Here is a 24,141-nt window from a genome sequence, read left to right on the forward strand (position 1 = left end):
CAATGTCCCGTATCTCGCAATTACGAGAAACATAACTCGTCAATACAAGATCCGTTCTGTAACTCATCCATCTCCTAATTACAAGAGCAAGTCTATTTTTTCTTTAGTAAATGCAAAGCACCACCCTAGATCTTAATTTTAAATTTGCACACAAATCTTTTCACTAAATGGTAAATGGTCTGCACGTAAATATCACTCAAAGCGCTTTTCACTGCTTTTCACTGAAGAATATGCAGAAAAAGACCTAAGCAGAAACAGAAGAACCTCTGGACATACTTGTAGTACATGAAGTGTATTGTAAGCCTTTTTAACACAAACCCATAATAGTTACATGTTGTTAGTAATTAGTAATTTGTAAAAAATAAAATTAAATTGGTTTTATATTTGTGGCTGTTGAGTGTTTGCATCCTCGGTTTTAAAATACTACAGTGCAAGTCACAGAAAGCTGAAATAGCTTTACCTTTGATACTGGGAGGCAAAAATACAAGCACCTCTCTCATGCACATACACATTTTACAGTCAATTTCACACATGCGTGTTAACCACACTAAACCCACACAGCTCCCAAAGGTGTATAAGATAAGGTAATTAGGAAAAATTCAACAGAGCATTTACTTCTTATCTCTCCATCAGTGGTGTCAATACCCTTAGCCCCTGGCAAAACCTGTCACTTTGTTAAAGTTGAGGCACTGCCCAGCTGGGATTGGAATTTGCTGTTAGGGTTTCAGTGTCTTGCCAAGAGACACTTCAACATATACCGGCTGGGAGCGGAGAGCGAACCACTGACCCTGTGGTCTATGGATGAATGCCTTTACCAACTGAGCTACAGCCGCCCCTTCTGAGCTACAGCCGCCCCTTCTGAGCTACAGCCGCCCCTTCTGAGCTACAGCCGCCCCTTCTGAGCTACAGCCGCCCCTTCTGAGCTACAGCCGCCCCTTCTGAGCTACAGCCGCCCCTTCTGAGCTACAGCCGCCCCTCCTGAGCTACAGCCGCCCCTCCTGAGCTACAGCCGCCCCTCCTGAGCTACAGCCGCCCCTCCTGAGCTACAGCCGCCCCTCCTGAGCTACAGCCGCCCCTCCTTAGCTACAGCCGCCCCTCCTGAGCTACAGCCCCCCCTTATTAAAATTACATTCCCTATATAAAGTGACCTTTTAAACCAGTTGGCTGCACCAGTGATGGTTTAGGTTAGTCACTTTAAAGAGGTTAAATACTCTCAGTCATTTTACATTTTTATTTTCTTAATTAATTAAGATTACTTTGTAGTTTTCACTGTTTTCACTTTGACATTAAAAATGATTGTTTATGTTGAACGGTTTGAAATAGCCAAATTAATTCTGCAATGGTTATATTTTCTTTGAATAAAAAGGTCAAAAATTACAAACGGGCCAAATATTTTTATAGGCACCAAATTTTTAATGGTCAGCTAAAACCAGGACATGTTCTACTTTTAAAATTTAATATAAGTTACTTTGTGTTAGCATTTTCTTGGCTTTAGTGGTTTTATTTTGGATATGACAATTTACCCATGAACCTAACTGTGTTACATAAAATGAAAATGAATAAAATGTTTTCTACACTAACTCAGGAACAGTCCCAGATTGTGATGGCAGATTTCGTATAAGAGCATTCCTCAGAGGAATAACATGTAAGCTTGCAATGGATTAGAGGTAGAACAGAGTGATAAACAGGGTGAAAGATGAGAGAAGGATCAGTGCGGAGAAACAGAAAAATAAAGCAAAATCAATCAAGCAACATTTTCCAAAAAACTGCCCAATATTATGTAATTTAGTGGGTTTAAAAATAAAGAAAAACAATGTTATGATTTATGATTACCTTGAGTGAAGAACATTAATTATTTAGGGACAAGAATAGACACACAGTAATTTAATAGCCACTGTCTAATTTATTGATATCAATTATATAAATAAATCCATTATATAAACTCTTGCAAGTCATTTGTGAATGTTCGGGTACAATAGTTTCTGATCAGTTTGGTGCTATTGAAGGCTCTTAAAAAATTAATGCATCTTGTAGAGTAAATCATATGCTGGTGTAATCTTCAAACCCCTTTGGGACAAAACAGACCCTTAGTGACATGCACATGCAGAGAATGCCTCAACAACCATTGAGGCATTTCTTAATCTTGTAAACATCCTGCCACTGATCTCTCATTAATTCAGCACAGAGGATGACAAGGAGGGAGAGATTAAAAAAACAAGGAAGGAAAAAGAGGAAGAGTGGGAGAGAGAGAGAGAGAAGCAGAGAGACAGACATCAGAAATTGAGTCCACTAACCACCAGTGGAAAGACTGTGCTTCCCTTCTTTTACCAATATGCTTATGTAACTCATTCTCTCAAAGGCTGCCATTGAAAAAGTTTGCACACAAAGGTCTTTACAGGTGCATCCCAGAAAATTTTAACGCCCCCCCCCTCACCTTTTTCAATTGTTTTATATTGCAGCCCAATACTACAATCATTTAAATTGATTTTTTTCTCATTAATCTACACTCACCACCAAATAATGACATAGTAAATACTGAATTTTAGAAATGTTGGTAAATTGATTAAATATAATAATAACTTAAGTATTACATGTACTCAAGTATTCAGACCCTCAGTACTTTGTTTAATCACAGCAATTACAGCCTCGAGTCTTTTTGGGTATGACACAACACGTTTTACACTCTTAAATTGGGGGATTTTCTGTCATTCTTCTTTGCAAACCCTTGCAAGTCAGGTTGGAAGGGGACCATGGTGGACAGTCAATTTCAGGCCTATCCAGAGATGATCATAGGGTTTAAGTCAGGGCTCTGGCTAGGCCACTCTTGGAGATTCACAGATTTGTCCCTAAGCAACTCCTGTGTTGTCTTGACTGCTTATCGTTGTCATTTTGGAAGATGAACCTTAGGCCCAGTCTGTGGTCCTGAGCGCTGTTGAACAAGTTTTCGTTGGGGATATCTCTGTACTTTACTCAATTCAGATTTTCCTTAAATGTAACCAGTTTTCAAGCCCCTGCTGCTGACAAATACCCCCACAGCATGATGCTGCCACCACCATGCTTCCCTGTAGGGATAGCAGAGAGATGTGCCTGGTTTCTTCCAGAAATAACACTGAGGCATAACCGTTCAATCTTTGTTTCATCAGACCAAAGAATTTAGTTCCTCTGTATGAAAGTCCTTCAGGTGCATTTTTGCAAACTCCAAGTGGGTTTTCATGTGTACGGACTGAGGGAAGGCTTCCATCTATCCTTTGTGTGTTCATGGGACCTTTTGTTGAAGTATGCAAAATTGTGTGGAGCTTCAAAACAACATCTGATACGGTCACCGGCTGCTAGTGACAAACAAGAAGGCAGTCCTGCTGACTGAGTAGTTAATAAAAAGCCAGGTTCCACAATAACAACAGAGAAAATATAATGTAGTCTGCACAATGCAGTATACAAACAAATGTTTCCACAAAGAAATTCTATTCTACTATAAATATGGTGGCATAATTAGCACAAATTAACAATCTATAAGAGTAAATGATCAAAACACTTGTAAAACGATCAGAAATGTGCAAAAAAGCAATAATTTCAGCTGTGCCCGCAGTTCCTCATCCACAGACAAAAAATAGTTTTATAACATGCAGTTGCCAGTTATTTAATCCATCCTAATATCAGATTCTACTCTAGCTGTTATAACTATTTGTTATGCTCTGGATTCCTCAGCTTCCAGCCCTGCAGTTTCTGTAGGTATAGAAACAGGTTAAAGTTAAAGCAACACACACTGTTGGCTTTTAGATGCTGTACTCTAAGAGAGTATATGAATACTAATTTTAAAAGATTTTCAAACTCATATTATACTGTGTATTCTATATATAGTACATAGTTTCCATCACACTATGTCAATCATTTGAGTTATGCCCTGCATTGCATATATTTGCATATTTGTTTGTTTAAAGAGAAGATGATTGAATCGAATGTTGAAATATTAATTAACTGATTAATTAGAAATTTGGGCTGTTATGTCACTGTTACTGAGGAGTGGTTTCCATCTGGCCACTCTACCATGCAGGCCTGATTGGTGGAGTTCTGCATAGATGGATGTTTTTCTGGAAGCTTCTCCTCTCTCCACAGTGAAATGATGGAGCTCTTTAAGAGTGACCATCTGGTTCTAGGTCATCTCCCTGACTAAGGCCTTTCTCTCTTGAGCGCTTATTATGGCCGGCTGGCCCTCTCTAAGAAAAGTCCTGGTGGTTCCAAACTTCTTCCATTTACAGATAATGGAGGCCACTGTAGCACCGAAATGTTTCTGTACCCTTGCCCAGATCAGTGCCTCGATACAATCCTGTCTCTGAGGTCTACAGACAATTCCTTGAACTTCATGGCTTGGTTTGTGCTCTGTCACTGTGGGGCCTAATATAGACAGGTGTATGCTTTTCCAAACCATGTCCAATCACCTGAATTTCACACAGGTGGACTCCAATCAAGTTGTAGAAACATCTCATGGATGATCAGTCGAAATAGATAGCTCAATTTTGAGTGTCATGGCAAAGATTTCAAACAAACTTGTTTCACGTTGTCATTATGGGTTGTTGTTTGTAGAAATTTGAAGAAAATAATGAATTTGATCCATTTTGGAATAAGCCTGTAACATAACAAAATGTGGAAAAAGTTAAGCGCTGGCAATACTTTCTGGATGCACTGTATGTGTTACACGCAACTGGGTGTGATGTTGGCCTTAGGGGTGTGCATCTGCAGGCCAGTCTGGCAGAGAGACGACTCAAATCAGAGCAGACACTGAGACAGATGGTGAATTTACGCAAGCATGGGAAAAGAAATGGCTCTTTAACATCAAACCTCAGCACATTAGTTTGAAACCAGCTGGCCAGAAACAAAAAGGGATCGTGAGTCTATGGAAAACAGCCAGACTCATAGGCAGGGGTGCAGGAGAAATGGCAAACCAGGCAAGATGGAAAAGAACCCTTCAATACTACTTTCTAAGCCGTCTGCATAATTATGATTTAATTTGCATTTGTTTGGGAAGACAGTGACTAAAACGTATGATTAAAGGCAGGCAGACAGAAGGAAAGAGAGGCAGGTGTGCAAACAAAAATTTAAGCCCCAATTCTAAATGGATATTAATCCCTTTATCAAATTCTTAACTTGAACACTGCCCTGTAAAACCAAGCCAATAACTAGGTAGCTGCATTAAAACAGCTGTAAGCTCTGCTCTCTTTTTGTAAGTCTCCAGTCTGTGAGCCTCTTATGGCCATGTACTTTGCTTTATATCTGTCCCTACACCTGCTATCTCCTCAGCCCCATCTTTCCTCACTCTCTGTATCCAGCAACTCAAGTGACTCTGCATAATTACTGAATGTAAACGTCAGCCCATGGCTGGCATGGCAAGCTGAATAAAACAGAGAGAACTGATAGTGAGTCCAATGAAGATTCTATTAATGCCTGGGGCAATGGCTTTTTTAATTTTTGCTGATTTGTTTCAATGCATGCCTTTCCTTTTCTTTTTTTTTAATTGATGACAGGACAAATAATCAATCAAATCCAGTGTCATCCAGTGTCATCTTAACTTTTGCATCAATACAAAGGATGAAACTTCAGGACATCTTACCTTTTGTTCAAAACAGTTAACTTGGTCAATGCCACACAATTTAAAATTGATTTCTGACCTATAAATAGTCTTAATCTTAATCTTATTTATTTTACATGTAACTTCATTAGGACAAATTACTGCTTCGAAAAAAACAAGGTAATACAAGGATAATGGAAAATAAAGTCTAATAAAATTATTTTATAGTAATTATCAAAGACATAACCCGTGTGGTGTAGATCTGGTCAATATATCAATTTAATTCAATAAATAAAAAAATCCTGAACTATGTGAAAAATGCAAAAATGACAGTTATCAGCTAATGTGAGCAGTTGTGTTTTTCATTGAGACTTGAGTACATCTGAGCTTTGCCAACTAACAAGCTGGAGTAAGGGCTGCCGCAACAGCTAATATCATGCCAAAGAAAAATATTATTTTGTTGTCATTTTCCTCTTTCTACTTTTGCATTAAAAAGTAACAGTCTTCAAATGCCATAGGATACGTTTTGTATGTCTAAATGATTAAATTTCTTTATCGTGGTTTACATAAAAATGTTATAATGTGAAACAGTTTAAACTGTTTAGCCTAAACTGTAAACATCATGTCTGCAGAAAACCAGAGCTGAATGGTCCACAGTACTCAGAACCTCAGACTGGGTTGAAGGTTTATCTACCAACATGACAACAATCTTAAGAACATAGCCAAAACAACACAGGAGTAGCTTAATGCCGGCACAAACTTAACGACTATACAGCTGATTATGAATGTAATTAAGTTCTCACAACTGGTCGGACCTAGTTGGTTCTGGTCAGTGCCAGTCCAGCCAAGTCAGTACTGACCCAGTCTCTGACATTACTTCAAACATATTGAATATTTAAAACAGGTATCGGTGACCAATAACATCTCAACGGAGGCAGACCTACAGTAAGTACAGGTTTACCTGCGCCGTGAAAATGTTTAGAGCCTAATATGCAACTGAATGTTGTTACAGACTAAGAAAGTACACTTATTGAGAGACACACAACACATGCTCATTCCCTTCCTATGGTAGCCAGTAATATATATAAGCTTGCTCCATGCTGCTTACATATCACTCCCAAGCAGTCTTTTCAGAGCCTCATAATTACTGGGTAACATTTGCATCAGAAATTGCTATATAATACAATCAGACACAAAACTGTACATTTAAAAGGCAGATTATAAAAAGGTCTCAAATGCAAAAGCATCCTCATGACAATCACCATCATTTTGCAGTCAGCCATTTAATTAAATGCTTTTATCTTCTACCATTAATCTTTAAACACTTCTAGTCCAAACACTTCAAGTCTTTTATGCTCTATTTAAATATAGTATTGTCATTTGTGAAAAAATCATCTCAAAAAGTTGCACTTTTTATCAAATCATCTTGTTTCAATCATATTGCAAAGATTTTAAATTCATTTTTAAAATCTAATCTAAAAACAATCCTAACACAGATACAGTAGAGCAATATCACATTTTTTCTTAGTTTTAAACTTAAGTACGACAATACAAATAGCATGGTAACAAATCATTTCCACTTTGTGAGCAAAAGAAAATGTTTATTTTCCACTTACTGTCCCCTTATAAAGTATAAAATGTATTTTACAAAAAAAAAAAGGGGAGCCCTATTCCAAAGACCAATGGGCACTGAGTGTAAAAGAGCTGAACATGAACCACCCAGTGTGACAGTCAGTTGTTTATCCACATTTATTTTTATTTATTTATTTACCTGTCACTTTGCACTTTGTTTCAAACCACATAGATAGAAAATAATTTAACTGTGCATCTATAGATTATTCCATTTAATCAATAATATAATCAATTTTTTAACATGTTTTTACACTATGCTACTAAAGTATAAAATAACAAGTTCATCATGCAACCTATGCTTGTACAGATGTTGACAGAACTGTTGGTATCCTTCCACGAACAAAGAGCAACCTAGGATATTCTATGAAATTAATTGAAACTGACAAAATTAATAAACATGAAAAACATTTTGAATATACAAGAAATTACATCAGACTTTACTTTAGATTTTTTTATTCGACAGAATATATTAAATAATATAACAAATACAAAGTCAGTTTGGAAATTTCCCCACTATCAGATGAATAAAGGTTTATCTTATCAAACAAAAGAGTGTCTACTTTTTTTCCATTTAAATAGGCTAAATAACGTATTACAAGAGAATGACAGGTTGATGATAATAATAACGCTTAGTTTGAAATATCATTATAATTCCAATTATGTTCTCACAAATCTGTCCAGGCCTTTTTTATTTGCAGTATTTCTGTAAAATAGGTTGCTGAATCAATCATCAAAAGTCAGATTGTTAGTTATTTCCCACTGCCATTTTTTTCTTTCAGTATTTTTGTTGGCTTTAAGTTATTTAGGAGAAAATTGTGGGGGGGGGTTTTGTCAGAGGGTACGCACAATTTAATCTGCATCTTTATGTAAATAAATAATTCAGGAGCTGCCAATACTATGTAAATATGCATGACTCTATTAAACATGTTTAAGAGCCTAAAGTACCTTAGCAATATTACAATAAGAAGACAGACAAAACAGCACAGGATCTGTTCAATGAACTTAGACATGCATCTAGTCACAACAAAAAACATCAATAAAATCATTCTTGGGAGACACATACCATGAACTGTGCTCCATCCTGTTTACCGAATGAATAAGCAAGGAACTCAGGGGTCTGCTCAGAGTTAATGAACAGATAATCCAAAACTGTCCATGTGTACCGTCCACTGTGGGAATGCAGAATCTGGAGACAGACACACTGTGAGAAGTAACAGAGGTAATAGGATCACAGCTGTCCATCTGGCCTGATCCCAATGCAAGACAGTCTATAAATAACACCTCAGTGGTTAATACTGTTAATTTACTAAATCTTTCTTAAACACAAAGACAATCTAGTGTGTCTATCCAAGTGATTTTAGAGAAAATAAACCTACGTATTTATTGAACTATACTATACTACATATAATATATATATAATACTATATGTTTCTTTTTACACAAAAATATTCAGCTTGCTTTCTATAGCCATGCAATTCACAACAACAGTGAGTCAAATATAGTCAAAATCCTTTATATTATTCTAAACCTTAATGATTAAGGAGGGGGAACCTTATTCCAAAAACGTGTCCTCTGGCCAAAGGAAGTGCTGGGACATTTAAACTCATTAAAATGTTTGGTGTAGTCTCTAAAAATGTGTGAATATTAAAAATGTATTGATTTCTAAAACTTATCTATGGGATTGGGTCTGGGGACATGATTAATATTTCTGTTGCTATTTCTGTTGCCCTTTCTGATATTTTCTCTTTACTATAAACAAGAGTTGTCTTAAACTGAAACTAATGATCAATATTGGAAGCAATCCAGGTACATTTTCATGGATTGGGGCTAAAGTAAAGCTGAGCAAAATTTGATCCTTACTTTATTTTACTCAAAAGTGATTTGTTTTACAAATAATTATATTAGTTGTGCACTGTGACAGAGCTGTTTGATTTATAGTTTTCAGTGCCAAAAGTGATGTATTTTAGAAACAGTAAATAAATGACAAATGATCCTGAATAGCAACAGGAAACTGTGCCAAACATCAATAGAAAAAGCACTACCTAAAGAAAAGTCAAATTTAACCAATAAAACATTGAAAGATAAAAACAGGTTAACTGCTCAGAGAGAGAATGTACAGAGGTAACATAAAAATTTGCACTGCCTTTACAGAATGAGATATACAAAAATAAACTAACCTAACATTCATTCATTGAACATTCAACTGATTACGGAGCAGTGCTTAAGTTATAACTGACAGACTATACATACTATATATTGTAGGTCCAAAGTTACTATTACTGCAAACAAGTGTTGAGTCGTATGCTGTACAGACTCTACAGGCATTTCCAAAAGAAAATGTTACTGTTTGCAAAGAACTCAGGCAGTTGTGTCCTAAGCACATAAGGCAACACAATACTGTAAAGTCCTCATTAGGTGGTAAAACGTACTTTCCAGCGAAGATGACACATTTCCGTACGTCATATGCATTACCTTCTGATGAGTAGAATTGTCAAATTTCTCTCCTTTTACCAGGTTCATGCATTTCTCACATTACTGCCAAAACAAACAGATGCACATTACTCTAAAATCAGACTCACAGTAATCTGATGCAAATCAAATTAAGACTTAAGCAAGTGACAGCCCCGGACCTCCCCGCCAGTCCCTTTGGTCCATCAACTACTTTGAGGCCTAAGAGAAACAATACAGAATAAACAGTAAAAAAAACAATGAGGAAGAGAGAGAGGGAACACTGATGTGAGAGGTACTTGATCTGCAATGCTGCCAGACTCTTTGGTGCATGCATGTCAGACGCCAGTGCACTCTATAGGAATACGATAACGAGGGCTGCGCACAGGGGGAATGCCAAATAAAATATCAAACACAAAGGAGCGCTGAGAAAAAGTGCACAGCACATCTGATCCATTTAATAAGACATAGATGCCACCTACATTGTACTTCACGACAAAGTCCAGGACTCAACATATAAATATCACCTGCCTTATGGGCTATTTTTTCATGGTATTTCTAGAAATAGAAATAGATGTATTATGATGTGACCTAAAGTGCATTTTGTATTCAGTGGTAGTGGTCACTAAAAGTACCTGAACCTGAACCTGAAGTATCTGAAGATACACTTCACATCCATCCATTTGTTATCTGTAAAAGCTTATCCTGTATAGGGTCACAGGGTAGTTGGAGCCTATCATAGCTGTCATTAGGTGACGGAGGTGGGTTAGTCCCTGGACAGGCTGCCAGTCTATCTCAGGGCCAACACAGAGAGATATACACAGACAGACAACCATCCACACCTACAGCCAATTTAGAGTCACCAATTAACCTAACATGCAAGCACAGGTAGCACTAAACAATCCACTGATCTTCTGCCCCAATTTAGCTCCAGCGCACATTTTGTTTTTTTTGTTTCAAGTCTGAGCAGTGCAACCTATCCCCTAAATAAATCAATATTTGCCATTGATACAATTATGCTATATGTGTGGTAATATACTATTTTTCATTCAATGCCAATAAAAGTATTCACTTCTCATGGTAATTTACACACATTCATGCGACTCCTTCATGTTGCACAGAAGTCTCTATAATGTAATCTAAACTAAAAAATATTATAGATAAACAGAAACATTTACCAAGTGTTCACCCCCTTTTAAAGTGACTACATCATCACTGTTGAGGTCAATGAGTTTGAGAAGTAACAAAGTTAGTTAAATAGGGATCACGTAAGTAATTAAAGGTAAATTAGTATTCTGCCCAAAACTGTCAGGTTAACCAATTTACTTCCTGATTCTAACTTTTATTTTTGTAACTCCTCAGCTCCACTTCCTGCCACATTGGATTTCTGTCACTTTACTACTTATCATTAGTCCTAACCACTTTCACCTGTCCCTCTGGCTATATATACTCACCTCTCTCTGCTTTTGACTCTTTAGCCATTATTTTGTCACATGGCTGGATTTACTTGTGTTTTTTTTTTTTAAGTCTTGCCTGCTGGCTGGGTAGGACCCTATTGCTCACCCAGAAGACCCCAGACCTTTCCTCTATTTTGATTCTTCTCTCTTTAAATCACCGTTTAACTTTGGATTTGGAGATTTGCATTTTTTAAAAGATGGATTAGGACTTTGAATTTTTGGCTTTGCACTTGGATGTTGAGTACCTGGATTTGGGTGCAAATATTATATTTAGACTTAGGTTCGAACCAAGATTATGTATATTTGGAATTGGATTTGTGAACACCTGGATTTGTATATTATAAGTGAATTAAATTTTGGACCTTAAGTTGGATTCTTGAGAGCAAGTTATCTATTTTACCCACTTGACATTTTGAGTTTTGGACCCTCGGTTTTAAAACACAGATATTCCAGATTATGTCATCAGCACTCTTTCACCTACCACATTGACTTCAGCTTGATTTTTGTTATCCCTTCACTGACCTCACCACCTCTCCCTCCAGTTGTTTTTTTGTCCCCCCCCCAAGATCGCGCTCTCTCGCATTGGTTCACCGACCCCTTTGGACACCTGATAACCTGCCAACCTATCACCCCAGGATCCCTCATCCCTTTCTGTGAACCACCACACTGTGCACTCACCAACCAGCACTTTCCCTTCATCAAAAGTGCTAATGGCAGGTAAATTAAAAAATGCTCAAGGCCACTCTTAAGGAAACGTTACTAAATAGTAACTAGCTCAAATTTTGCGCCGCAAAAAAACAATAAAACGTAACACTAACTTAGCTTAGTGTGCTAGCTAACGCATGTAATTAGCTAACCATTAGCACACTCTGAAATAGCATAACTGAATACTTGTATTAAACCTAAACGTCTTGCATTTGCTGTCATATAATTTATCAGGTAGGTGTGACTGAAGGTTCTGTATGAGAAATTAAATTTTTTCAAACAATTCATTAGGTTAACAAGGTAAAACATTTTCCTGTATCAAAAAGTTGCTGAGAACTCTTTGTTTTGTTTTTTTTGTTTTGTTTTTTTTACCTGTAATTCGACGGAAGTCGCCATGGGCAGCGGGACGAAGGTCCTCACACACTGACGAGCTCCATAATTTGAGTCGAACCTGTTGCACACGGTGTTCCTGTCACATTAGCGTGAGTGTCATGTAGCGCCCCTAGTATAATTTAACTATGCAAAAATCGTATGGTATAATAATAATAAATAAAAATAAAATTATATTAACAATTCTTTACATAAATTTTACCGACTGTGGCAACAGTTTAGTAAAAGGTTTAGCAAAGCAAAAAAATGTTTTACATTACCGTACCGTAGCTGTAACTTTACGCCCTGGTGCCTCGGGCCAAATAGGGAAACATTTAAGAGTCTACAGAGAACAGAATCTGGGAGTGACAAAACAAAGCACAATAAAATACATTGTGGTTTAAAGGATTTTTCTTTAAGAAATTTACAATTATAATAACAAACAGTTAAATTTATTTCTCTCTTCTTTCCTCAACCTTCTCTCTAATGGAAGAAACAAACTTTTGAAAAATAAAAAGTACTAACCCCTAAAGTGTTGAGTTAAGTGCTTCAGGGCAGTTTTTTAAGTCTTTACAGCATCGGCAAAAAAGAAGGAAAGGGAACAAAAATTCTTTAGGTCCTACTTTGAAAAACTGTCAGCCTGTCTTTATGAAAAATTAGCTCTGACACTTCTAAAATTGCAAATCATGGGCTACTGTGTATCAATGTGTGTGAATGTGAAGGTGTGAATGTGAGATTGCCTATTTAAGATTAAATGTGGGTTGCAAGAAGGAGCAATAAATGAAAACAAGAGAGCACATGCTGGGCAGAGGATGTATTTTTGCATTTTAAGTTGATGCCAAAGTCAGCAAGTGCCAGGAGTCACCTGTGCATAGTTTCATTAATCCTTGCCTTTTAAAAGACTTTGTAAAATCAAGGAAAGGTGATTATGGCACCAGCTATTTTAAAGTCCATGTATCACAAAAAACACACTTTTTATATGAAATGTATTAATTAGGCCACATGCTCTCATCATACACCAGCAGATTTAATAGAGAACAAGCAGTAGTTGATAGTAATATCACCATCAGCATCATTCTATACAAAACCATGCACCAAAAGACCAATAACCAGTCCCTTACTTTCTGTCTACCAGAACAGGACAATGAGGGTGACTGATTAAGACGATGTGGATATAGTGGTCATTGGAAGGTCACACATAGATGATGGGTCTAAATCTGGCTTTTATTAGAATTCTCAGTGGGTCTGAATGCAGCTTGTAATGAGGCTGGCTATTAGGTGATATAATCACGTTTATACTATTATGACAAGATGCACAATGCCCTCTTAAACAGCTTATTTAGCTGTTGAAATGATTGAAATGCACTCTGTGTCATATATTAGGGTAAGTTAAAATTCAAAAGGCATTAAAGGGAAGAGGTTGGCTGTCTAAGCAATTAGTTGCTAACCAGTGGGTTGTATATGGAGACAGATGGCTGTGCCAATTGTTAGCCTTGGCAGCATGGAATCAACAATATAGTAATGTGGCAAACTGGTCCTCTGCTGCCTGCTTAGTCACATGGGACCACTAACACAAACACAGATACTAACCTCTGTCTGTGCTGCCTTGGCAGGAGCAACCCTCTGGGCAGTCCCACAGTCCACCTCTACCCCACCCCTCTACTCCCTCTTCTGTTCAGTCCTCTATTTCTGTCTCCATCTCTGTTGGATAGCTGCCCACCAAGCGATGGAAAAACCCTTTTACAGCAATAGTCAAAAGAAAAGTAGTGGACTGAGTGTGACGAGGAGGTAGCAAAAATGTCCTGAGAATGGTGTCATGTGAATCAATGAAAACAGACATTGTAAATCTAGATAAATGATTTATGGGACTAAATCAAAACATGGCAACTCATTTGATCCATCAATTTTACAAAACAGGTAACAGTTTTGTTAGACAAGTTGTCTCTTGAGTTGAGACAACAGAACAGCTGGCATTATTAATGAGCTGCATTTTTGAAATTTGTTAATTTTCTGTGGAGTTATTTGTGACTTGAAAGACACCAAATGACAAACAATGCTGCAATATTGTCACAAAGTTTTTTAAACAGTCCCATGCACTTCCATAGTCAAGTTTACTGACTTGCATAAAATTGTGTATTAACAGCCTATGGCCTTAATCTTAATTTTTTAAGCTTATGAAATGTTTCTATTTGGATTGTAGAATGCTTATGCATGTTTAATGTTTGAAAATACAAGTTTATGATGATATAATGTAATATTCTGTAGATTGGGGTGTTTTATAAATTGCACTTATATTGCATATATTGCTGAGGATTATTGTCTGTATGAGTTGTTTTGTGAATGAACTCTAGATGTAAAAAGATGGGGACTTGTTGCTTTTAAACTGCAAGCATTCACAGTACGTGCAAAAGTGTTAGTGATGAGTGCCTCTAATCAAGATATTGATCAGCATATGCAAGATATAATCAATATTACCATAAACAATGTAACAATGCTGAGGAAACAGACAGAGAGAGACAAATTATGAATCGAGTAAAGACAGACCAGCATACAGATGAGCAAGAGCTAGATGAGTTGCACCTGGCAGGAGGAGATTGATTTAATTTGTAAAGAAGCAGAAAAATTAACCAGATAATAAAAAGAAAATGCAGGAATTAAAAGGCAGATAAAACTGCCAGAACAATAAGGCTGTGGATGTGTGTGGATATGTGGCTGTGGATTTTGCTAAAGGGCTGAAAAATATGAACAATTTTAGAAAATAACACAAGGCCTAAAAAAATAAAAATAAAAAAAACGAGAGGGAGAGCAGGAAAGGAAGTGACAGTTTTGGGTGAGAAGCATAATGACCCAAATCACAGAGTTCATCTCCTGGCTTTAAACCAATCCTAGTGCCTTCCTCTGTTAATCCATATCCACATCCCTGCTGCCAAGCTGGAATGTGTGTAGTCCTAGGTGAATAAACAACCCGATAATTGAAGGTCAGAACCAGACACATTGCCCACTCTCAAGACTGTTGCCGTGGGGCCACAGGGGCCAGGTAAACCATTTACTGACCTGCAGTATGGACTGCATGTCAATGTTTAAACAGGCACATTTAGTTTCGTCTGTGGTGTCAGTTTAGTTCATTTGTACTCAACGTCAGCTGGTTGGATAAATGAATGTAAAAGAGATTCAATTTTGTGTACAGCTCGTCTCAGAATCACTGCAGTGTTTATGATCTCTACGTCTGATGGGTGCCGAACAGCTGGTGGTGTAAATAAATTGGGCTCTACTTTGCTTCAGTGTGCGCAGTTGTGTCTTTGTGTGTTTTGTGCAGAAAGATAGATAGCCGATGCTGCTGTGTGGCTCAGTGTTCAGTCACGCAGAACACAGAAACGGTAATCAGAGAGAGAAGCAAAAACAAACCACAATGACTACAACCTGGAACACCTGCTATCACACATTTGACAGAGTTTCAGTGTCTAGTCCACTATCGAGGATTTGATATGCAAATAGCTGTAGTAACCTGGGAATTATGGTTACCCATTAGTGAAGGACACTCACTTAAGAGGTTGTGGGTTTAGTAAATACCACAGAGCTGCCTCGCGTAAAGAGATGTTCACTTATTTGAACCTGTATTACAGGCAAGACAGACAATATAAAATTGTGCAGTCCTCTTATTGCTGTAGCTCTTTAAAATCCCCAAAAAGAGCACATACAATTGTGTCAGACTTGTCCTATACGGCATGGCTAGTTATATCGGGATTTCGTTCTTTGTTCCTACAGATGAGTTGTCCAAATGATTTTTAACAACATTTAGAAGCAAATAATTGCCTTAAAGGGCAAAATGGATATTAAAACAGCCGTCCCCAAGCAGGGGGTGAGCACAAACCCAGCTGAGTCCAACCTGAACTGAACTTGATTTTGATTAGCACTGATGGAGATAATTATGCTCTGATTTAAACTGTTTTGAAGGTTTCTATACTTTAGCTTTCATTGGACCATCTTTTCATGAGTATTTACTGCTCTCAACAAACTCATGACTACAGGAAGAGCTGAGCTGAAATAACTAATGACACTGATGTCACCAAAGCTAATGAACAAGGTTAATATGCATCTTAACATATGCTCAACATCACTTTAAATTTATTTAAAAAATCCACACATAGTGTACACACACTCTCTCTACACCAGTAATAATTGCTGATTAACCTTATCAGCATTACCACATTTTAACAGATCACTATGTGGTAGATTACACAGACAACCATACCCACGATGATGATAATGGAAATGGAGAGTACTCATCAGCAGCCATGAAACAGACTCTGATTACAGTCATTATTAGTTATGATAACTCAGACTGATTAGTAATTTAAATAAATAAACCTCATAGGTTAAAGAACATGGAGTATGATGATTATCAAATTTTTTTCTTTGGCTTTAACTATACAAACTATACATCTGTGTTAGGAAATTTTAATTGTCAAATTTGAAAATAATTTTTTATTTTTATTTTTCAGTTAACTACATAAATTATAAATATGTTTTGATTTCTGACTTTGATAAAATTTTCAACAGACTACTTTATAAGACACTTTTTATATGCTTCTGTATAGAAAATGTACGCATGCATGCAGGTGTATAAGTGCATTTTGTTCCTCCACTGACAAAATGCTAAACTAGCAGAGCCAAATGAGGTTCTTCCTCATTAGCCTCATTAAGCTGAACCCTTGTTTTGTTAATTGACATTAAACAAACACTCGCTTATGAAAGAGAAGCTGCCAATTATCTACTGTCCCCTCTCCCTGTTTTCCCTGTCTTTCTCCATGTCTGTGTGTGTGTGTGTGTGTGAATCAGGGCCAACACGTGATAGTTAAAGCTTTGTGTGGATACAGTTTTCTTCTAAGAGGTTTTTTTTAATTCCATTGATGATTACTTCTACATGAAAATTAAGCTTTAGATAACACAAAAGACTAAAATACTGACCATGGGATAATAAATCTATTCAAATCATTTTGAAATGACCATTATTTCATAAACAGTGAAACTCTGAATGGAAACAAGTTTATGCTTCAGTGTTACAGGCAGAAAAATTGTAAATGGAAATGAACAAAGAGGTACTTTTGGCACTGTAAGAATCAACAGAATTTACCCACTTGGAAAATCTTGTTCTTAAGAAATTAAGGGTGTGAAACATACCTGTTAGTAACCATGGAGACCACAGAGTTTTTCTGAGACTTTTGTCAGACAATCACACATACTGTGCAAATGACCCAATGCTTTTTAAGTCTCTCTCTCTCTCTTACTTTCTCCCTCTCTCACACACACACAAACAGCAGTGTTTGAGTTGTTGCGATGGTGACAAATGCGGAGAAAAGACAGCAGAGGAGAGGAATGAGATTTTGTTGAGAAATGTTTAATCTTTCTCGCACATGGCGCCAGATGACTTTGCACAAAGAGAGACAAACATACAGAACTTGAGCTTAGCAATGGGTGTGAACAGGAAGTGAATGGGCAATCTCTTTAAATGGGACAAGTGTAGTGATTGAACATGGAATGATTTATTACCCCATTCAACCCTGCTTGGGTTAAAAGATTACTTCATGTTACTGAGTAGAAAAAATGTGTTGGCAGCCAGCTGAGTATGAGTTACATTTCCTATGTCTCACCAGAACATATAAACAATGCAACCCATCAGCAATGTTGACCAATGACATGCACAAACAAAGACACATGCAAACACAGAGAGACAATGCAACACAGTGGCACAACATATAAATGCCCTCAGTGATAAAATGGTTGAGGAACTGGCCAAGGAACATCCTTTGAAATTTGTAGAGGATCCAAGGAGAGGCAGAGAGAAAAAGAGTTGATTCAGGAGTAGGGATGAGTTTGGACATCCTGGATGTAAGAAAGGTAATTATTGAGCTGATTTGTCCATTATTGTTTGTCTTGGCTGAAGAGACTCTCAACAAATGGCACAAATCTGCTTGTGTGACAGGTCATGAAGCTCTAATTACATCTACATTTTTTAAATACTGTAGATAATTACAACTTTGATTTACTCATACTTGAATTTCACTTTTATGCAATGTTTTGACAGCTACCGTTACTATTAGACACTTCTGCATATCTCAGCCGGAAGCAGCAGAGAGCCTGCTGCTTAACTTCAATTGTAAGTCATTGCGTAGGAACAATTGCAGAATCTAAGAACTTGAGATTTTGTAGCATATCTGAATGATCGCGGCGAATAGAAACTTCTCCTTTTGCTCTTTTCCTAAAGATCCAAAACTTCCAAACAAAAAAAAAAAAGAGGGGTGCAGGTGATTAAGCGAGACAAACAATAAAGTTTTAAGGTGCAAAGAGGTACCACGTACATTTGCATCTTTGTCTGGGATTCAATCTGTACAGGAGAAATAGAAGCGATAAAAGTGGTGCTAGTCTCTATAGTGAGTCATTAAATTGGGCATAATAACGTTTATCAAGCACGTCACATGAAAATATCCTGACATGTTGAAAAACAGCAACCTGGCTAAATGTCTTGCTTTATTAAGGTTTATGCTCATAAATACAGTTATTTTAGTTGTTGACAGAGAAGTTAAAAACACTACTGCATCTGTTGTTACCAAATCACTGCGTTGCACAGCAAAAACAGGGTTACCTATTGTTACCTATCACTAAGTCCTTCAGGTTTTTGTGAAAAAGGTCTATGACGTGTCAGACTAAAATGTTCACTCAAAATAGACTGTATGGCTACAGTATATTGCAAAAATGCTATTACCTCAGTGCATCTGTGTGATGTTGATATCATATAGAGTATAGGGAGAGATGCAGAGAGTTAGTGGAACATTGTGAGAAAGAATTAATGAGTAGCTGTGGTACCTTTGGTAATCCTTTTCTTGCCAACATACAAACAAAGACAGATAAACCTATCCTCTGACACCTCCCCTGTGTATCGGTGTGTTTTTGTGTGTGTGGGTTTACAGAGCAGTATGTACTGCATGTATACATGCATATTGCAATGTTTTAATATGTCTATATAGTGTGTGTATGTGTGTGTGTGTGTGTGGCACAACCCCTATCTGAATTTTCATGCTAGTGAATAAGCTTATTAAAGTCAGCGGTCCCAACAGTCCTGTGCATCAAAGACTACCAATTACCATCCATATTACAAAGAACGTAGTGATGTAAATGGTTGTGTAGTTTTGCTTCTTATCATTTTAACCAGCAATTGTAAGACTGTGAAGCCATGCACTGATTATATGTCCATACAGTGGACAATGTCCATACAGTGTCCATACAGGACTTTAATTACCCTGATTGGGCATCACGAATGAAAGAGATGAAATAATGGTAGCCACCCGAGTTCCCCAGATCAGTATAATAAATACTAGATGAATCATGTTACCAATAAGTATTCTATAGTCAGAGAGGAACACAGGAAGAGGGACCTGTGTTTACCAAAGTCTTTAGGTAAACAGCCTTCTCTATTGCTTTAAAAGACCAAGACAATGAGAGACACAATACATTAAGATCTGTTCTCTCTTCCTCTCTTTCTTTGTCTCTCTCAGCTCTTACTTGCTGCAGAGCTTTAACCAGGTCGCTATGGTAACTTAGGTTTCCTGCCAAGATCACTTCCAATGCACCAGATTTGACATTCCTCCTCTCTCCATTTCCTCCTTTTCCTCTCCTGTCTGTCAGTCTGTCTTCTCTTCCTGTTTTCACCACACCTTGTTGTCAAGGAGCAAAAAGTGTTGCAGTAATCCACCTTAAACTCCAGCTGACATCAGTTGAGCTCAGATAGCCCTCAGTAGTCCTTTTCCTATAATATGTCCTCATATAGCACCAAGTGAGTTATTGGTTGGTGTGCTTGTTGGATATATATATATATATATATATATATATATATATATATATATAAAATTTCTCAGCAAAATAAAAATTTAACACCCTCTATGTAGAAAGTTCTGCAGCCTCTTGCACATACACATGCCTTTAGAATCAGTGTAGTAGCTCTGCTTTTATTTTACGATATAATTATCTAACATTAATTTAAAGAAAAACCTGCTTTTAGAAATATTATGTTATTAATTTGTCACAAACATGCACATATTGCACACTTTTTAAGCACTTCTCAGTACTCATTCAGTACAGAAGAAGTTTGTGTTTTGTTTTTGTGTGTGTTTAAATTTGGGTGTAATTGTGTTAGATGTTTGGGGATAAGGGGCAGCGTAACAGCTTACTGTTTTTGCATTAAAGCTTTCTTGGGGGTCTCGCATAAAGGCCAAACTCCCTGCGCCTAACCTCCCTTGAAACATAGTGACCTCAGTGGCACTGACTGTGTATTGACAAAATGAGTTTTTTTGGGACATTTCTGCCTTTATTAGATATAGACGGCAGACAGTAGAAAGAGAGAGAGTGTGACTTGTATCATTGGTTCTGAGCCAGATTCAAACCCAAGATGTTGCCGTAATATGGCATGCACCTTAACCATTTGGCCATCAGGGCACTACTAAAATACACACTTATTTTAGGACTATTTTAGTTCTGTGTTATATCTGTGTTATATTGGACAAATCTGTGTTATATTGGACATATCTTTGCATTCACTTGCCATAATTTGTGTAATAGAGAGGAATGATTGTAGCATTTCTAGCCTGAGGTAACAAAACTGGCTGAAATAAATGCAATGCAGTTGAAATTGCTCTATTTCTTATCACAAAGGCACTACTCAGTATAAAATAGAATTGTCTGAGTCCCTGAAGACTCATCTCAGAGGCTTCTTCAAGCATGTCCAGTTGCCACTGAGTAGCACCTTTGGAATAACCACGACATGGATGACTGAGAATCTCCACAGACATTTTGCACTTCGTAGACTATTATTCCAATTTCCAAAGCTGCAGGGAATGCTAAAAATGTTAAAGAAATACAAGAAATTTTGCATCAAAAACAGTTATAAAATTACGGTAGTATTTTAGATTTAGCACAGATCCTACCAGCCGGGCTTGGTCATTTGTACTGAAGTTCCTGTTTTACATTGAAATAAAACTGACAAACGTTTTTACACTTTTTAGATGATGCATCAGCAAGTGCAACTATCCCAGCAGAGTATATAAAGTATTTAACAGGAGGTTTTCAGTGGCCGTTGTGCTCTGACCTCACAGTCCAGTGCTGTCACTTAGCAACAAATGCTGTACAGGACATTCAGAGGACAGAAGCAGACTGAGGGACGCACTTAATAAAAGACAAAGCAAACACTGCTTTAGAAACATCTGTTCTTTTAAAAACTATATACCAAGGTCAACAGGAAGACGGAGCAAACAAACGCTCTTACAAGAACGCACATACACACTACAGGATCAGAATTACATACATTCATTTTTAACCCCCTTCCCCCCTACCCTCACCCTCACAACATCCAATACAATTGCTTGTGCTATCGTGTGTGCTACTTATACTCTTACAAGCACTTTGGCCTGAGCTTAAGTTCATAACCTTTACCCCACAAGAATCCATTGTTCTAATGAGCCCTGGAAAACCAAATTTATATACAATCACTTTCACTGTGGTATAGGCAGGGAGACTCCACAAGGACAAAACTGTCTGTCCATCTTTTAGTCTGTCTTATCTATCTCACATTCCCTTTTGACTAACTCTATACACAAATACAAAGAGTCCCCCTGAAGTGTGGTGTCGAACACTAATTACTCCAATCGCCTCTCAGCTTTGACTTCAACCTCACAGAGCTGTTGGCTGATAGTTTGGGGGTATTGAGCCATTGAGAGTTAGAACTGCTGAATTTAAAGGGATTGTCTGGACCTTTGCCCGGCTATGAGACGAGAGGCTATGAGACCCCTGCCCACTGATGTCTTTCCAGTGGCCTCTTCTGGCAAAGCTGAGACAGACAATGAGGGCACAACTTAAGCCCAGATCTGATAAGGAGAAATACATCTTAGGGGCGTGACAGAAGCAGATTAATCATGGTGAGCACAGTGTTAACCTTGCCCAGATATAGATTTTACGATCTAAAGCTATGCAACTGGGATGCATGCATATGTCTGCCTGTTGTAAATTATTTTCCAAACCCAGTGCCCCCAAGACCATTGCAGAGAGGAATGTACATATTTAAAATGTTCAAGTTTAAAATGTCTATATAGATTGTACCAGTAACTTTATTAGATTTATCTTGAACAGGTCTTATTATTATCCTACCAGACAGAACCAATCATCACTGAGTCATACTTGCACACAGACAGACAAACACATGCTGTACTTATTTCTGGAACTATTTGCCGCCTCACCCTTGGAAAAAAAAGAAAAAAATCCAACTGGAAGGCCTGAGGAGCAGTAATGAGTTTCTCTGTTTTCTTTGTTTTTGTCAACAGCTGAATCGTGATCAGAGTGAATGTGCTACCAAGGCATAGAGCAGAGAGAAGGAACTGCGCTGCAGACTGTATGCAGGGGGCAAGAATTCAAACACAAATCCTCAGAACTCGGCTTCAGCACTGTTAATTAGGTTAGGCCATTTTATATAAAAACAAAACACAAAATTCAATCAGAAATTTAATATGTTTCAGAAAGAGACTACAATCATTAAATTCATATTATTATAGTCATTTTCTCCCAATTTTAATGGCTATAAGCATTGTTGATATTGCTAATATTGAAAGCGTAACAACTGTATTATTTTATATGCTCTCCTGTGGTTCTCTGTAATTGCATTTACTCCATCCCCTCAATGTGTGTTTTGTGACTAACTGTTGTCTGTCTGTCCCTTCTTTTGTTTGCTTGGATACCTGGCTGCCTCTCCTGTCCATCCAGCAAATCTGATTCTGTGTAATTACTAGCAGACATACACTCTCTATCCTTTTTCTGTGGGCAAAATCCTCATGAACAGAGGCCTGAGATTCAATCAGAAATGTAAGAGAGAGAGATCTTGTTCCAGATCCCTGCAGCATTTAAAATGCAGCTTCTCAATCAATGTCCAGCTGTGACTCTTTCGATCTCTGAGTCAGTGAGTTCTTGCTGCATTTAAACAGGAACTTATAGCTGCATCCATCAGTTCCATGATAACCAGGCTGCTGTTCCAGGTTTTACTGATTGTAATGCAGCTACTTCATTAAGTTTACCACAAGTGGCTGCTGTAAGCTGTTAAAAAGAGTGCAATGGATAGATTAAAAGATAGATGTTGTAGTTAATTCATTCACAACATATTCACATAACACAAGCCTGGGACAGAAGCCTTAGCCACCGTGTCTCATGGTGCTTTAAGCCAAGATGTCAAACCAGTCAGCAACAAACACCAAAACAACAGCCATTCACCCAGATTTGATATGCAAAATAAAAGGGCACAGCCAAACAACGGTTCGTGTCATGACCCTAACTAATACTATAACTGTGGCCCTCAAGAAGCACTCATGTCAAGCAAACACTCACACAAAAAGGTTTGTGTATCATGTTGCAACTGAATAATCTACCACAGAGATATTCCACTAACTGAACTGAACAAACTACTCTTGCACAAAGGTATGCGAACTGACATTGCATTCTGCAGAGGGGTTATAGAGGATCAGTCTAATACAACTTTGTGTGCCAGGATCTGAATTTACTCTGTTAAATCAAGACAGCCCATTGGTGCATTTTCAATACTAACACAGAGGGAATACTGTTACTTGGCTGCTCCTCAACTCACCATAGACTCCTGGTTAAGGTACAAGGCAATTTTCAAAGTCTGTGGAAAGAAGGGCTTTTCATATCAAAACCTCTGAGAGGGCTCGATTGCTTCTGCCAATAAAAGTTGTGTAAATTAAAATTACACTTTTTAAAAAACAAGTTTGTCTCTGAGAACCTACTCTGAACATTTTTATTCTTTTGACTCTTGCTCTTCATAGAGCTAGTTTCATAATTGTGGTGTTCTCAGGTTCCAATAAGCCTGGTTGTAACCGATGCCATTCATGCCCATGTACTCTATATACACACAGCACT

General features: G+C 37.5%; 1 protein-coding gene across 5 annotated transcripts in view; it reads right to left on the reverse strand.

Moving 5' to 3' along the window:
* The window catches only part of shank3a (SH3 and multiple ankyrin repeat domains 3a), a 209,372-nt gene that overhangs the window by 177,929 nt on the left and 7,302 nt on the right, over positions 1-24,141 (reverse strand). For 4 of the 5 annotated variants that reach the window (XM_067500259.1, XM_067500257.1, XM_067500255.1 and 1 more), the window contains exons 2-3: positions 12,461-12,533; positions 8,259-12,274 (exon numbers count right to left, since the gene is read on the reverse strand). The gene's annotated coding sequence lies outside the window, so the exon portion shown is untranslated. The remainder of the gene's footprint in view (positions 1-8,258; positions 12,275-12,460; positions 12,534-24,141) is intronic. The other variant, XM_067500254.1, reaches the window with a different exon arrangement.

This window comes from Channa argus, chromosome 4, assembly GCF_033026475.1.
Source record: "Channa argus isolate prfri chromosome 4, Channa argus male v1.0, whole genome shotgun sequence".
NCBI classification, from domain to species: Eukaryota; Metazoa; Chordata; class Actinopteri; order Anabantiformes; family Channidae; genus Channa; species Channa argus.